The sequence below is a fragment of the Schistocerca piceifrons genome, chromosome 1 (genome assembly GCF_021461385.2).
Source record: "Schistocerca piceifrons isolate TAMUIC-IGC-003096 chromosome 1, iqSchPice1.1, whole genome shotgun sequence".
NCBI lineage: Eukaryota > Metazoa > Arthropoda > Insecta > Orthoptera > Acrididae > Schistocerca > Schistocerca piceifrons.
Window position 1 is genome coordinate 602,809,064 of NC_060138.1, and position 16,184 is coordinate 602,825,247.

The window sequence follows — 16,184 nt, forward strand, 5'->3', positions numbered from 1 at the left end:
GGACAGTATGGTGGGACATCTTCCAAAGTACTAGATATAGCTGTAGAAGGCAGAAACTGTAGAAGAAAGTAGAGATTTGATTACATCCAGAGAATAATTGAGGACTTAGATTCTGGTGCCATTTTGAGATGAAGAGGTTGGCACAGGAGAAGAATTCGTGGCAGCGTGCATCAAACCAGACAAAAGACTGGCGGCAAAAAAGAAAGACCCAACTATCATGTGTGGGAAAGCATGATTCCTTCATACCTAGTATCAATGAAACATTAAGGTCGGTAATTACATAAAATGGCAGTGTATTTATTCTTAAATACGTGGATGGTATGAATATTCACAATGGAAAATCGGAAATGTATTCAACATATATAAACACACTGTTAACAAGGGAACAATGTAATATTAGTTACATATCCTAATAGTACACTTAGTAAAACACGATTAAGGACATTGAGTATTGTTGTAGAAACCGGTAACCTCACCGCCATGTAGGATGTGTAGGACTATGTTCGTATAGGGACTGTAGGAAGAACTGGCACAAACTCTCACAAATAGACATGTAGGGTCCTACTGGTGATAAGCTGTCGTAACCGAACGCACAGGATTATGACAATGGAAGACAGACGTAAGTCACTGGCCAGGAACTTTAATGCCCAAAATGCATTAACGCCTATGTATGAGAAAGAACTCGTTACTCGTTCTGGTCCTAATTGCACATATTATAACACAGAGTATAGGGTTACTCACAGAATACAAACTAACAGACATGTGGAAGGATCTTCCCACCACAGCTATGTTCATCATTGAAAGGAATCTCCTTCACTAACATGAAATAATAAACAGAAATGCGACGGGAAATAACTGAACTTGACGTCTGATGGCTCAAAACTTCTCACTTAATTAGTTCAGTATGGACTTATACTGACACTGGTTCCAGAGTCCATGACCAGGGAGAAAGCACTAGGATATAAATGCTGCTGAACATGTTAAAAACTGCACGAATTCTGAAATAACCAAGCGTATAAATTTAGTGTGAAGAAACTCTAGGGAGACTAGATTCGTGCAACAATGAAGCGTATCTATGCTTATCCTCGCTCTACACTTAAAATCGGAGGTAAAAAGTAAAAGAAATATATTCTCAAAATTATGTGATCAGATCAGACTGAAACTTAATACGTGTTGAAACGAACCGTACCATTACCTAATTTCAAACTACACCGGTAGACTCGGCAGAGTCCCTCTTATAGCCCTGTATCCCAAAAAGTAATGTGTCTGCCATCCACTGTGGCCGAGCTGTTCTAGGCGCTTCAGTCCGGAACCGCGCTGCTGCTACGGTCGCAGGACCGAATCCTGCCTCGGGCATGGCTGCGTGTGATTTCCTTAGGTTAGTTAGGTTTAAGTAGTTGTAAGTTCTAGGGGACTGATGATCTCCGATTTTAAGTCCCATAGTGCTTAGAGCCATTTGAACCATTCGAGTAATGTGTCTCACCGTTTACCAACATCGACTTTCCGTGCCCTCCAGAAAATTGGAGGGGCGCACGATACCGTTAAGCAGTGCCGACCTCTCCTTGGGCGCAGTTAAACCGAAATGGGATACCTCTCGCTGCCCTGTGTTCATTGTGTTTCCAGTTACCAGAGTACCGCTAGTTGACAATGCTCGGACATACTGTGGTTAGCACTCTGGTTCATCATAGAACTTTTAAAATCACTCCATTCACTCTCTCATTCATTCAGAATGGCACGTAGGAAGAAATGTGGATTAATGAAGTATTATGCAAGCCCGCCCGGTTGGCCACGCGGTCTATCGCACGGCTTTCCGGGCGGGAAGCAGCGCCTGGTCCCCGGCACGAATCCGCCCGGCGGATTTGTGTCGAGGTCCGGTAACCCGGGCAGTCTGTGGATGGTTTTTAGGCGGTTTTCCATCTGCCTCGGCGAATGCGGGCTGGTTCCCCTTATTCCGCCTCAGTTACACTACGTTGGTGATTGCTGCGCAAACAAGTTCTCCAAGTACGCGTACTCCTCTACATCTACATCCATACTCCGCAAGCCACCTGACTGTGTGTGGCGGAGGGTACCTTGAGTACCTCTATCGGTTGTCCCTGCTATTCCAGTCTCGTGTTGTTCGTAGAAAGAAGGATTGTCGGTATGCTTCCGTGTGGGCTCTAATCTCTCTGATTTTATCCTCATGGTCTCTTCGCGAGATATACGTAGGAGGGAGCAATATACTGCTTGACTCTTCGGTGAAAGTATGTTCTCGAAACTTCAACTAAAGCCCGTACCGAGCTACAGAGCGGCTCTCCTGCAGTCTTCCACTGGAGTTTATCTATCATCTCCGTAACGCTTTCGCGATTACTAAACGATCCTGTAACGAAGTGCGCTGCTCCCCGTTCGATCTTCTCTATCTCTTCTATCAACCCTATCTGGTACGGATCCCACACTGCTGAGCAATATTCAGGCAGTGGGCGAACAAGCGTACTGTAACCTACTTCCTTTGTTTTCGGATTGCATTTCCTTAGGATTCTTCCAATGAATCTTAGTCTGGCATCTGCTTTACCGACGATCAACTTTATATGATCATTCCATTTTAAATCACTCCTAATGCGTACTCCCAGATAATTTATGGAATGAACTGCTTCCAGTTCCTGACCTGCTATATTGTAGCTAAATGATAAGGGACCTATCTTTCTATGTATTCGCAGCACGTTACACTTGTCTACATTGAGGTTAAATTGCCATTCCCTGCACCATGCATCAATTCGCTGCAGATCCTCCTGCATTTCAGTACAATTTTCCATTGTTACAACCTCTCGATACACCACTGCATCATCTGCAAAAAGCCTCAGTGAACTTCCGATGTCATCCACAAGGTCATTTATGTATATTGTGAATAGCAACGGTCCTATGACACTCCTCTGCGGCACACCTGAAATCACTCCATTGAGAATGACATGCTGCGTTCTGTTATCTAGGAACTCTTCAATCCCATCATACATGGTCTGATAGTCCATATCCTCTTACTTTGTTCATTAAACGACTGTGGGTAACTGTATCGAACGCCTTGCGGAAGTCAAGAAACACGGCATCTACCTGTGAACCCGTGTCTATGGCCCCCTGAGTCTCGTGGACGAATAGCGCGAGCTGGGTTTCACACGATCGTCTTTTTCGAAACCCATGCTGATTCCAACAGAGTAGATTTCTAGTCTCCAGAAAAATCATTATACTCGAAAATAATACGTGTTCCAAAATTCTACCATTACGCTACCACTCAAACATAGGGGTTACACTCGTCTGGTGTGAGACATTCGCTGTTGGGTCCACCGGGGGCCGAACCGCACAATAATCCTGGGTTCAGTGTGGGGCGGCGGACGGGTGAAGTGGACTGCGGTAGTCGTCGTGGGGTTGTAGACCACTGCAGCTGCGGCAGGGACGGAGCCTCTCCGTCGTTTCTAGGTCCCCGGTTAACATACAATACAATACATACAATCATTATGTAAGATATAAACACATTTTCTCGCACATCCTTCCTGCAGAGACTCGCTACTATGGTAAAAGTGTGAGATTTAGTGTGACTGAAGCGTTAACGACAAGCTCGGATATTCTAAGTGCCAAATCGTATGAAACTGTCACAGTCGGAGGGTAACAAGACTCCCAGAATCTCACAGGCCGTACCTTCATACTGCAAGTTAAGTGAATGAAATAACACGAGTTCATCCAGAAATTTAGTTAGATCGGCGTAGGGAACGAAGAAACAAACTAACAGTGTCAACAAAGTCCGTAACGAAATAGAACTGCCATCAGAACTAGCCAGCCACATGAGAATATAAATGGGAATATTTTCTCATAGCTTCAACCTCTTCATCTATGTATCAATGAGTAAACGTGTGGCACGTAAATAAAACAAAAGAGGTGAAGGTGTTTCAATTGTATTCGGTCACTGACACCAACAGATGCCTCTGATTAGCACATCAGCACAAGAACACGTGATTTTTATATGGCGTTATCTGATATGCACTCCAGTAATTTCCTTTTTTTTCTGGGCATTCATTACACATTTGCAAGAGGTTAAACTACAAGAAGGGCCGACTTTTGGAACTATTCTAGTTAATAATAAAATATAGTAGATCAATGATCAAGAAGAATAGATATTTATTGTTCATAAACATATATTGCCTTCAGTCTTTACAAGAAGGACAATAAGGATGGCTACATCCAATTAAAAGTAAATAAGAAGAGAAATGACTTATTCCTATCTTTTGGTCCCGAAAAATAATTAATGTCATTCATTCGTTAACATTTGGATGCTTATAAGACGTAGCTTGCCTGATGTACACAGTGGATAGAGCAAAAACAACTGACCAAATCTCTCTAACATCCGAAAATTAAGATGCTAGGTTTTTGTGGTAGATCTACATGGTATCTATGAGTGTTCAACTGTTACAGCCGAACAGACTGGAGTAGAAACTTAGTGAGTAAAGGCGTATTACCGATCAAATATAGAACTGGTAAGAAACACCTTAATTTCTAAATATTTACAGCGAAACGGAACTCGCTTTGTATGTTTGGTACTCACTCTATTCCTAATTTTGGATACTGCAGTATGAAGCATGCATTTTTTTTTACTATATGCTAACTGGATTACACATGGCAAGTTTTGCCTACGAGTGCGAGGTCCAACAATGAATGAAAATCTTTTAACTAGGAAAAAATATTTCCCATTACAGGGCCATCGCGAAAATCCTTTCATTTAACCAACTGAGGATTAGCTTTGGCTGCCTGAAGAGCCACGTGGTATGACCATTGACAAAGGATCAAGACTAAAACACAAATGAACGCATTAAAAACACACGAATGCCGAAAGACATGTCTACATGAGTTTTACTAACGAAAGAGTTTAAATTAAGAGTAAATTAATGCACGGTATGAAATAATATTCGGTAAATCTCCAGTACTACAGCACGCTTCTTACGTGACTCATCCTCACTTTACATATTATTCTAATTACAACAAGTGTGATGAAAATTCTTGACTTAAATACAGGTAATTTTTTCTGATCAAGCTATGTCTGTCGCAAAAAATACTGCAGGTATTTCACCATATAGTTGAATACTGAAGCCACTGAAGGTAGTAATTACTGTTAGACGTCTGGTGATTTCCTAGCTTCACCCTTATCCGTATCCGAGAAATACATTTCATTTCTGGAACTATCATCTACTACGTTGATAACGAATGTGTCAACAACAGAATCTACGAAGCCACCCAGGCGCCGCATTTTGTCCTCTGTTGAGCGCCAGCGTTCGGAAACTTAACAGTATTATTATTTCTTGCGACAAATCGCTTAACTTGGCTCCAGATCAGTTCTGTTAGGTTCATATTGTAACGGTACAACGACAAATGTAAAAATGCAGCATTTGTATGGTGTGCTCGATGCTGTGAAAATGATTGTTTTTCAGGTTTCTACGACAGTTACCACTCTGGTTCGTAAGAGACTACATCTGTGGTATAAAACAATGGACATAGTCCAAATAAAATTTGATTTCTCATTTTTGTCCTAAAGGCGAAATTGTTATGTTTTCTTAATATAAGCATCGTTTATTAAACTAACAATCTTTCACAAGGTATAGACAATTAAGAATTTTTGTTTCAAATGAAAACAATAATTTCGCGTGCAATATGTAATTAGAAACAAGAGACGTGGATTATTCATAAAGCAAAATAATGATGAATTTTACAATTACAAGGTGCAGGTATTTCAGATCGAACCAAAAAAGAAAAAAGATAACTAAGTCGAGATTTGAAAAAGCGAACCATGAACAGCAGCACACTCGCGATCTATTACGCTACCGATTCCGCTATACATCCAGCAGGCATTTGGATTTCAGCTGTATCAAATACTGTACATCGGAAAACTTCAAACCCCTTTTTCTGTAAATTTATGAAAAACATTAAAAACGACCTATTTCTCGCCACTTTTTAGCCGTGTTTCAGAACGTAGGAGGAAGCAGTATCAGCTATTTTCATACAGTGCGACAATCAGAGGTCAACAGTACAGAGGCTGGTTCAAATGGCTCTGAGCACTATGGGACTTAACTTCTGAGGTCATCAGTCCCCTAGAACTTAGAACTACTTAAACCTAAGGACGTAACTAACATCCATACCAGAAACAGGATTCGAACCTGCGACCGTAGCGGTCGCAGGGTTCCAGACTATAGCGCCTAGAACCGCTCGGCCACTCCGGCCGGCAAAATAAAACTAAATCGTGATTAGTACATTAGTATATCTTGAAGTTTCATTTAACGTAACTTAGTAATAAAATACCTAATACATAAGTAGGACCTGCTTCCAACAGAATAACAAAACGATCTGACGTGTTCTGCGGCTTCTGAAGAATCATCGCGTTTGTGTTTGGTTGCATAGTCCACAACTACCAAAGCACTGTAACGTTGCCACAGCTCATACATGACGGACCTGACTCTCCGGTTTACTGCCTAACGTTCGAAGCACACTACACTACTGGCCATTAAAATTGCTACACCAAGGAGAAATGCAGATGACAAACGGCTATTCATTGGACAAATATATTATACTAGAAATGAAATGTGATTACAATTCACGCAATTTGGGTGCATAGATCCTGAGAAATCACTACCCAGAGCAACCACCTCTGGCCGTAATAACGGCCTTGATACGCCTGGGCATTGCGTAAAACAGAGCTTGGATGGCGTGTACAGATACAGCTGCCCATGCAGCTTCAACACGATACCACAGTTCATCAAGAGTAGTGACTGGCGTATTGTGACGAGCCAGTTGCTCGGCCACCGTTGACCAGACGTTTTCAGTTGGTGAGAGATCTGAAGAATGTGCTGGCCAGGGCAGCAGTCGAACATTTTCTGTATCTAGAAAGGACCGTAAAGGACCTGCACATGCGGTCGAGCATTATCCTGCTGAAATGTAGGGTTTCGCATTTATCGAATGAAGCGTAGAGCCATGGGTTGTAACACATCTGAAATGTAACGTCCACTGTTCAAAGTGCCGTCAATGCGAACAAGAGGTGACCGAGACGTGTAACCAATGGCACCCCATACCATCACTCAGGGTGATACACCAGTATGGTGATGACAAATGCACGCTTCCAAAGTTCGTTCACCGCGATATCGCCAAACACGGATGCGACCATCATGATGCTGTAAACAGAACCTAGATTCATCCCAAAAAGTGACGTTTGGCCATTCGTGCACCCAGGTTCGTCGTTGAGTACACCATCGCAGGCGCTCCTGTCTGTGATGTAGCGTCAAGGGTAACCGCAGCCACGGTCTCCGAGCTGATAGTCCATGCTGCTGCAAACGTCTTCGAACTGTTCGTGCAGATGGTTGTTGTCTTGCAAACGCCCCCATCTTTTGACTCAGGTATCGAGACGTGGCTGCACGATCCGTAACAGCCATGCGGATAAGATGCCTGTCATCTCGACTGCTAGTGATACGAGGCCGTTGGGATCCAGCACGGCGTTCCGTATTACCCTCCTGAACCCACCGATTCCATATTCTGCTAACTGTCATTGGATCTCGACCAACGCGATCAGAAATGTAGCGATACGATAAACCGCAATCGCGATAGGCTACAATCCGACATTTATCAAAGTCGGAAACGTGATGGTACGCATTTCTCCTCCGTACACGAGGCATCACAACAACGTTTCACTGGGCAACGCCGGTTAACTGCTGTTTGTGTATGAGAAATCGGTTGGAAACTTTCCTCATGTCAGCACATTGTAGGTGTCGAGACCGGTGCCAACGTTGTGTGAATGCTCTGAAAACCTAATCATTTGCATATCCCAGCATCTTCTTCCTATTTCGCGTCTGTAGCACGTCATATTCGTGGTGTAGCACTTTTAATGGTCAGTGGTGTAAATACAACGACTTACTCAGGATTAGTTACTGAATGGAACTTTGATCAAAAGCATGTTATTGGATAGTAGGTGAGCACATAATCACGCTTATTCATTCCCATAGGTTTCTCGTACTAGTAAAAGAGTGATAATCAATGTCACTCAAGTATTTACGACTCCTAGAGATGCCAGTTGACAGAACGTATGTAACGGTACGAAGGTATCGTTTCAAAATGGCAAACTCCTACAGCGAGTTTGCGTGTTGTGAGGGCTGTCACAGTATATATCAGAATACAGTTACTGAACTATACAAAAAGAACAAGCTACGGAGTGTATACACTTTATTCAACACGTAAACTTCACTACATATATTCGAATTAAGTTATGACATGTTTGATATGCCTGCCATCATTGGCGATGATGTGGCCCAGGCGAAAAACATGACCCGCTAAATTGTCGGATCATCGATGCTGTCGATGACTTCCTGAATGGCTGTTTTCAGCTCATAAATGATTTTCGGGTTGTTGTTGTACACATTGTCTTCAACATAGCCTCACAAAAAGGGGTCGCTTGTGTTCGAAACCGGAGAATGAGGTGACCAATCGAGGCCCATCTCGGAGGCCTCTGGGTACCCCACAGTCAGAATTTGGTCCCTAAAGCTCTCCTCCAGGCATCACTCTTGCTTCGATGGATCGCGCACCGTCTTGCATGAACCACGTCTTGTCGGCATCAGGATCATTTTAGATAATGGGGATGAATCATCTTCGAAAAGCTTCACGTACCGTTCGGTGATCGCCGTGTCATCAAGGAATATCGCACAGGTTAGTCTGTGACTGGATATCGCACATCGCACAGTCACCTGTTGAGGCTGAAGATACTTCTCGATCGCGAAATATGAGTATTTTCAGAGTCTCACATGGGCCATCCAAATGAACATGGGCTTCATCGCTAAACCAAACCATAAATGTGCATACTAATATCCTTCATGCCTCACGGCCAACCGTGCAGGATGAACATCCTAACGCTAATTTTTAGAAGTTATGGCGATTTTATTTCATATAGTTCAATAATTGTCCCCCTGTATCACGAATCACGAAACTGAATGGTTCATTGTCCCAACACTGACCATAAAAGGTTTGTGTATTACACTAAACTAACAAAACGGTAGACTCGACGGAACTCCGATGCACAATTCTGTGACTACAAAAGACACACACACACACACACACACACACACACACACACACACACACACACGTTACAGTCCTTCGTACTTTGTGTAACAGCTTGCAAGTGAGTATACAACTTTAGAAGGAAAATGTAAACAACAACTGCAAGTCGCAAAGACCATCTACACTGAATACAATAGCTTAAAGTAGATGTACTGGTATTAAGTTTCTACCGACAGCATTCGGCCCATGGGAAGAGTCTGGGATGATATGTTCTAGTCAACTTCCCCGTATGTTCTACATAAACTCTCAAATATCTCGCCAAACCAGCTCTGGAACTCAAAAAATCGGTGCTCTCTGAGATCCCGCAGTAGTGATTTCAGGGTTTATAGGTGATGCGTAACATCGTATCTATTCTACAGAATAAAATAAGGAAGATAGTGACTCAGAATTCATTTTCCGAACAGTGTTGCAGATTACTACTGAAGGCTGTACACAGTTGCTGAGCCGTGCTGCGGCTTGCGTTGGTGCTGTTTGTGTCAGAGGGCAGTTCGGTTGGGGACTCAGGAGGAGCGAGGTCGGCGCAATGCGACAACACTCCGGGACCGCTGCCGGCGCGCATGGACTGCCGCATCGAAGGACACACGAGGGTGCACGACATCGTCGTAAACCTGATCCTGCAAACTTTGAGTGCATTCCGATTCAAGCAGAAAAACCTCCATCATTGTGAGACCTCGCGATTCTCCAGTGACTTGGGTTCGTGTTACTGCTCGTAGTGTTGCCGAGGCGGAGGGAAGCGAGTGGAGTACTTGGGGAAGGCGGATCTGACAAGCTTTCCTGCACTTCTAATTACTATCTATTGCTTTCAGTGTGTTACTATTTGTAAGTTCAACCAGCGGTACTTTTCCTGCCTCGTGACCGCTAACGTCACAGTTACTTGCCCTGGGGTTTAATGTATGTAACGGCAGTGTATTTTTCCTCGCCTTGCCGCTGCTGTCCGGTGAGGCGTGTAGTTTTGACAGCTTTCTTGATTGTACGTTGGTTGGCGATTCTTCTACTCTGGTGGTAGTGATTCCTTTCTCGTTCGGGGCGCTCTAAGCACAGTATTCCGCGGGCGGAGTCCAGACCGCCGGTTCCGGCTTTGGTGTATTTTTACATCCTTGCATTTGGTTTATTGGACGTCAGGTAGTCTGAGCAAGATCATCATTAGTCATTCACTAGACTGCCACTAGTCTGAGTTACCATCTTGTGAACTGAATGCAACTCTTGGCTGCCTATCTCATCTCTCGCGAAAGTGGTTTTTCTTTTCCGGATCTACTCAGAAGTCGATTCCTGGTGCACCGTCTGTGACTGGCCCTTGTATATACTGTTTTATTGTACGTTCCTAAATTTTTTATATAATTGCCATTCTTGGCGTTACAGCAGGTTTAAATGATTGTGCTACCAAATTTACCATCATTTTGTCTCACCCGTTTGGTGATTAGTTGCCTGTCTTTTTAAATTAACCTTTTTTATCGCATTGCTGTTTTACAGTATGTTTGTTGACTTTTTATATAATTGCCGTTCTTGGCATTAAAGGCCTTCAGCTGTGACTGAGGTTACTTGTCTTAAAATTCTAATTGGGATCACATTGGCTTGTCTTTAAAACATTATTCGCTGTGTCTGTATTTTATGCTCTTGTGGTAAATTGTAACGCAAAAAAATGGTTCAAATGGCTCTGAGCACTATGGGACTCAACTGCTGAGGTCATTAGTCCCCTAGAACTTAGAACTAGTTAAACCTAACGAACCTAAGGACATCACAAACATCCATGCCCGAGGCAGGATTCGAACCTGCGACCGTAGCGGTCTTGCGGTTCCAGGCTGCAGCGCCTTTAACCGCACGGCCGGCAATTGTAACGCACTGAATGCACTATTAATTACGCAGTTGTTAATTCCTTCATTAATAACGTGTGATATCTTTATTTATTGCTGAGCCTGGAATTACCGTTTTAAAGTAAAAGTGTTTAATTGCAAAAGGTAACCAATAGTACCTGATTACGTCCCCGTTCACAATCGTAACCAAGTCCTGTATTCCTTAACTACCGGGTTCCAGTTGCTGAAGCCGGTAATTATAAATCTGAAAGCAGTGAGTGTCTGCGATATAGTATATGAAGAAAAAAGATTTTCTATTGAGATATGGTTTTCACCTAATAGACCATAGTGCCATATTTAACAAAAATTTAGTTAGTCGAATGGTGATATACGAATCACTTTTCCCAACCTGGTAAATGAATTAGTGATCTTTCTGAGTAATCTATGAATATATTGTCTGACGATGGTACAAGGTAATCTACATCTATATGTACATAGATACTCTGCAAGCCATTGTATGCAAATTGAGCGAGGGAAAAATGACTGCCATATACCTCTGTATACTAATTTCTCGTAACTTATCTTCGTCGTCTCTACGAGCAACGTATGTTGTCGTCAGTACAATCGCTCCTCAGTCAAATCTAAATGCCGGTCTTTAAATAGTGTTCCTAGAAAAGAACATCTCCTTTCCTCCTTTAATTCCCATTAGATTTCTCGAAGTATCTCCGAAACAGTTGCGTGTTGTTCGAACCTACCGGTAACAAATATAGCAGCCCTACTCGGACAGATGGCTTCCTTTAATCCAACGTGGAACGGATCCCAAACACTCGTGTAGAACTCAACAATAGTTCGAACTAGCGTTCTGTATGTGCTTTCCTTTACAAACGAACCGCACCTTACGAGCATTCTCCAAATAAACGGAGTCGACCATTCGCCTTCTCTACCACATTTCTCATACGCTGTTCCATTTCATGACACATTGCAACGTTACTCCCAGATATTTACACAATATGACTGCGTCAAGTAGCACACTACTAATGGTGTATCCAAATATTACGGGTTTGTTCTTCCTACTCATCCCCATTAACTTACATTTTTGTAGCTGAAATTCGTCACACCAACTAGAAATGTTGCCTGTCATTTTGTATCTCCCTACAGTCGCTCCACGATGACACCTTCCCATACACCACAGCATCATCAGCGAACAGCCGCAGGTTGCTACTCACCTGTCCGCCAGATCATTTATGTATATAGAAAATAACGACGGTCCCATCACACTTCGGCAACGGCCTTGCCGTAGTGGATACACCGGTTTCCGTCAGAACACTGAAGTTAAGCGCTGTCGGGCTTGGCCAGCACTTGGATGGGTGACCTTCCGGGCCGCCATGAGCTGTTGCCATTTTTCGGGGTGCACTCAGCCTCGTGACGCCAACTGAGGAGCTACTCGACCGAATAGTAGCGGCTCCAGTCAAAGAACACCATCATAACGACTGGGAGAGTGGTGTGCTGAGCAAACCCCCCTCCTATCTGCATCATCACTGAGGATGACACGGCGGTCGGATTGTCCCGATGGGCCACTTATGGCCTGAAGACGGAGTGTTTTCCTGGGGATTTCCTGAGAGTACCCATTTCTCTTATAAACACTCTCTGCCGAGGACAACATACTGTGGCCAATAACTTATGAAGTCCTCAAGCCACTCATAACTTGGAAGTATTCCATACGACCCCACCTTCGTGAACAGCCTACAATGGGGCATCCTGTCAAATGATTTCCAGAAATTTGTCGGTTGACCTTCATCCATAGTTCGCAGTATATATATATATATATATATATATATATATATATATATATATATATACCCTAGCCGAGCCTCAGGTACAGGGCGGGTCGCAGCTGGCGGATAGCGAACGATCCATCAGATATGGTGGACAGCTCCGAATAAGGGGAAACCCAAATAAGCAGTCCCGGACCGAGGCGGCAGCATCACGAGGGTGTGGGAGGGTGACTTTTGGCAAGGGTCACACTCATTCAAAAACCACAGAACCCGAAGACGTTGCTGTGTCATGGCGAGTAAGTGCCGCCATTACAATAAGCACTGTCAACACCCAAATCCAGGACGCGTCTGAAGTGGGAACCATCGGCATCCTGGTCAGCGTCTGTTCACACAATGTGCGGCTGGTCATAATGCGCCAGGAACTAACAATCCCTGGTTCTAAACACCCAGTGGAAACACTGGACCAACTTGATTACAAGCAAGTATGACTCGTGCAAGTAATAACAACATTACCCCAGGTGGTAACCAATCCACCCATCAACAGATGGCAACCAGGAATTCGGATTCTGGGGAACCTGGACTTACACGATTACACCAGAGAAAGTCGGAGCTCTCTGGCAAACTTCCACTTAAAACACCTACATACATTGGAACCTTTAACATAAATACATTAATCCAACCAGGAAAACTTCTAAACCTTACAACAGAACTTGAAAAGCAAAAGATAGTAATACTAGCTTTACAGGAGACACGTTTTACAGATGAAGAAACATCAGATTATGGCAACTATCGCATCTTTAAGAGCAAGACGGATAAACGAATCGGAAGAGGAGCCCCCCATCTCGGGATGGCGTTTATCATACACAAGAGCGTGCTCAGCTCCATCAAGGAAGTTACTCCCGTAAATAATAGGATAATGACGATGCGCTTACAATGTGCCAACAAAACATACACAATGGTTAATGTTCATGCTCCCACAAACGGAGACAACAAGAAAAACCCCATAGAAACAGAAAAGTTCTGGGAAAATTTGGAGAATATAATGGCCAAGATTCCAAAAGATGATACAAAAGTTCTACTCGGCGATTTTAATGCCCAAATTGGTAGAGAGAAAATCCACCAAAAAACCGTAGGCAAATATCCTGCACATAAATTTACCAATAAAAATGGTACAAGGCTCGTCGAACTATGTAAGCAGAATAACCTGAAGATAATGTCAACATCTCTAAGAAAATGTCCAAGAAAACAAAAGACATGGAGATCTCCTATACAACAAATTGGCGAGTTTCAAATAGATCATTTGGCGATTTCATACCCAGTACAAAAAGAAATTTACGACGTCCAAGTACGCAGAGGAGCAAACATTGATTCAGACCATTACCTAACTAGAATTAAAATCAAGTTTACAGCACGAAGAAGTCATCAGAAGAAAACAGAAATACAGAAATATGACACCAAGAAGATTAAAGAATCTAAAGTAAAAGAAGAATGGGAGAAGGAAAAGGCAAACACATGGGAAGAATTTCATTCTAAAATCACGCGAATAGCTAAGGAAACTATTCCCTTGAAAAAGATATTCAAACACCCTTGGTGGGATTCAGACTGTGAAAATGCATTGGAAAGGAGAAAAAAGGCATTTCAAGAATATAACAGTAAAAAATCACAAGAAAGTCTACATTTATTTAACGAGGTTAGAAAACAGGTTTCAAAATCCATTAGGCAAGCAAAAAGGAAGTACACAAAGGCACAACTGGATGCCATAGAAGAAAATTTCCAAAACTATAATACAAGAGACTTCTACAGAACTTTCGCAGATAAAATACGAGGATACATCCCTCAAAATTTATGTTTCAGAAAACCTGATGGTAAATTAGCCCTAACAAACCAGGAAAACTGTCAAGTATTGGCTCAATATTTTTCTAACCTACTAAATTGCCCAGAACCTAGTTTAAGGTTTCCCAAAGAAATCAGTGCCAACGCTCAACCGGATTCATTACCACCAACACAGGAAGAAATCAAATGTCACATTAAAAACTTAAAAAATAATAGAACATCTGGCGAAGATGGCATTGTTGCAGAGCTATTAAAAAACCTAGGACCAAAGACGTTGCAAGAGCTCACAAAAATAATAACAAAAATATGGGAAACAGAAAAATTACCAGAGGATTGGAAATGTGCCCTTATTCACCCGTTACATAAAAAAGGAGACAGAACAAATGTCAATAACTACAGGGGAATCTCACTTTTACAAGTCACCTACAAAATTCTCTCAACATGCCTGCTGAAAAGAACACAAGAGCAGCTGGAACGCCAAATTGGTGATTATCAAGCAGGCTTTCGCCCCGGTCGCTCATGCATAGAACAAATATTTAATTTAAAGACAATATTAAAACACAAAGCAATTAGAAATGCCCCCATAGTTTGTACATTTGTAGATTTTAAGAAAGCCTATGACTCAATTGACCGGCAATCTTTGTTTAACATTTTAGAGGAACTTGGACTTGACTCCAAAACACTAAGGCTTATCAAAGAATCACTGACAGACACTGTATCTAAAGTTAAATTCAGGGGAGAAATCTCTGAACCTTTTCTCATAAAAACTGGAGTACGTCAAGGTGACGGGCTATCTCCACTTCTGTTTAATATAGTCCTGGATAAAGTCATTAAGGAATGGGAAAAAGAATTAAAAAATCAATCCTACTGGAAACCAATCCATCTTGGTAGAACCAAAGACAACGTGGAGATATCTTGTTTAGCATTCGCGGACGACTTGGCCATACTTGCAGATGATGAAGAAATCGCCACCAAACAAATAGAGATCCTTAAGGAATGCGCGGATAAAGTAGGTTTACAAATTTCGTTTCAAAAGACAGAATTTTTCTGTACGAAATTCCATATACACAGTTTGAACACAAAATATGGAAAAATAAATAGAGTAAAACATTTTAAATACCTAGGTGAAATTTTGGAGCCAACCGGAGGAGAGAAAGTTGCACAGAAGATCAGACAACAGAAAATGAAGAGAGCATATGGTATGACACATGAAATATACAATAAAAAATGCATCTCCTCGAACACAAAAATCAGACACTACTGCGCAGTAATTAAGCCAGCAGCACTATATGCTAGTGAAACGCTCACACTCCACACAAAATGTGATTTAGAAAAAATACTAAAAGAAGAACGCAAAATTATGAGAAAGATTTTAGGTCCAAAATTAACAGAAGAAGGATACCGGATACAATCAAGAAGAACCACAGAAACTATATCAAACCTGGCAGCAGACATAAGAAGGCGAAGATTAAAATTTTATGGACATGTCACTAGACTTCCCCCCACACGACTCACCAACAGAATTCTCACTTACATAGAAAAAGTCAAATCAACAACACCATGGATTAGCCAAGTAAAATTAGATTTACAAAAAGCAAATATTGAACTTAAAGATGTCAAAGATAGAAAAACTTTTAGAAATAAGGTGGAAAAGTGGATTGTATTGTCGGAGAAGGAA

General features: G+C 42.2%; 1 pseudogene; it reads left to right on the forward strand.

The window, feature by feature from the left end:
• The first annotated feature begins 12,179 nt into the window (after positions 1 to 12,179).
• On the forward strand, positions 12,180 to 12,297 carry LOC124726333 (annotated as a pseudogene).
• Positions 12,298 to 16,184: the final 3,887 nt, after the last annotated feature.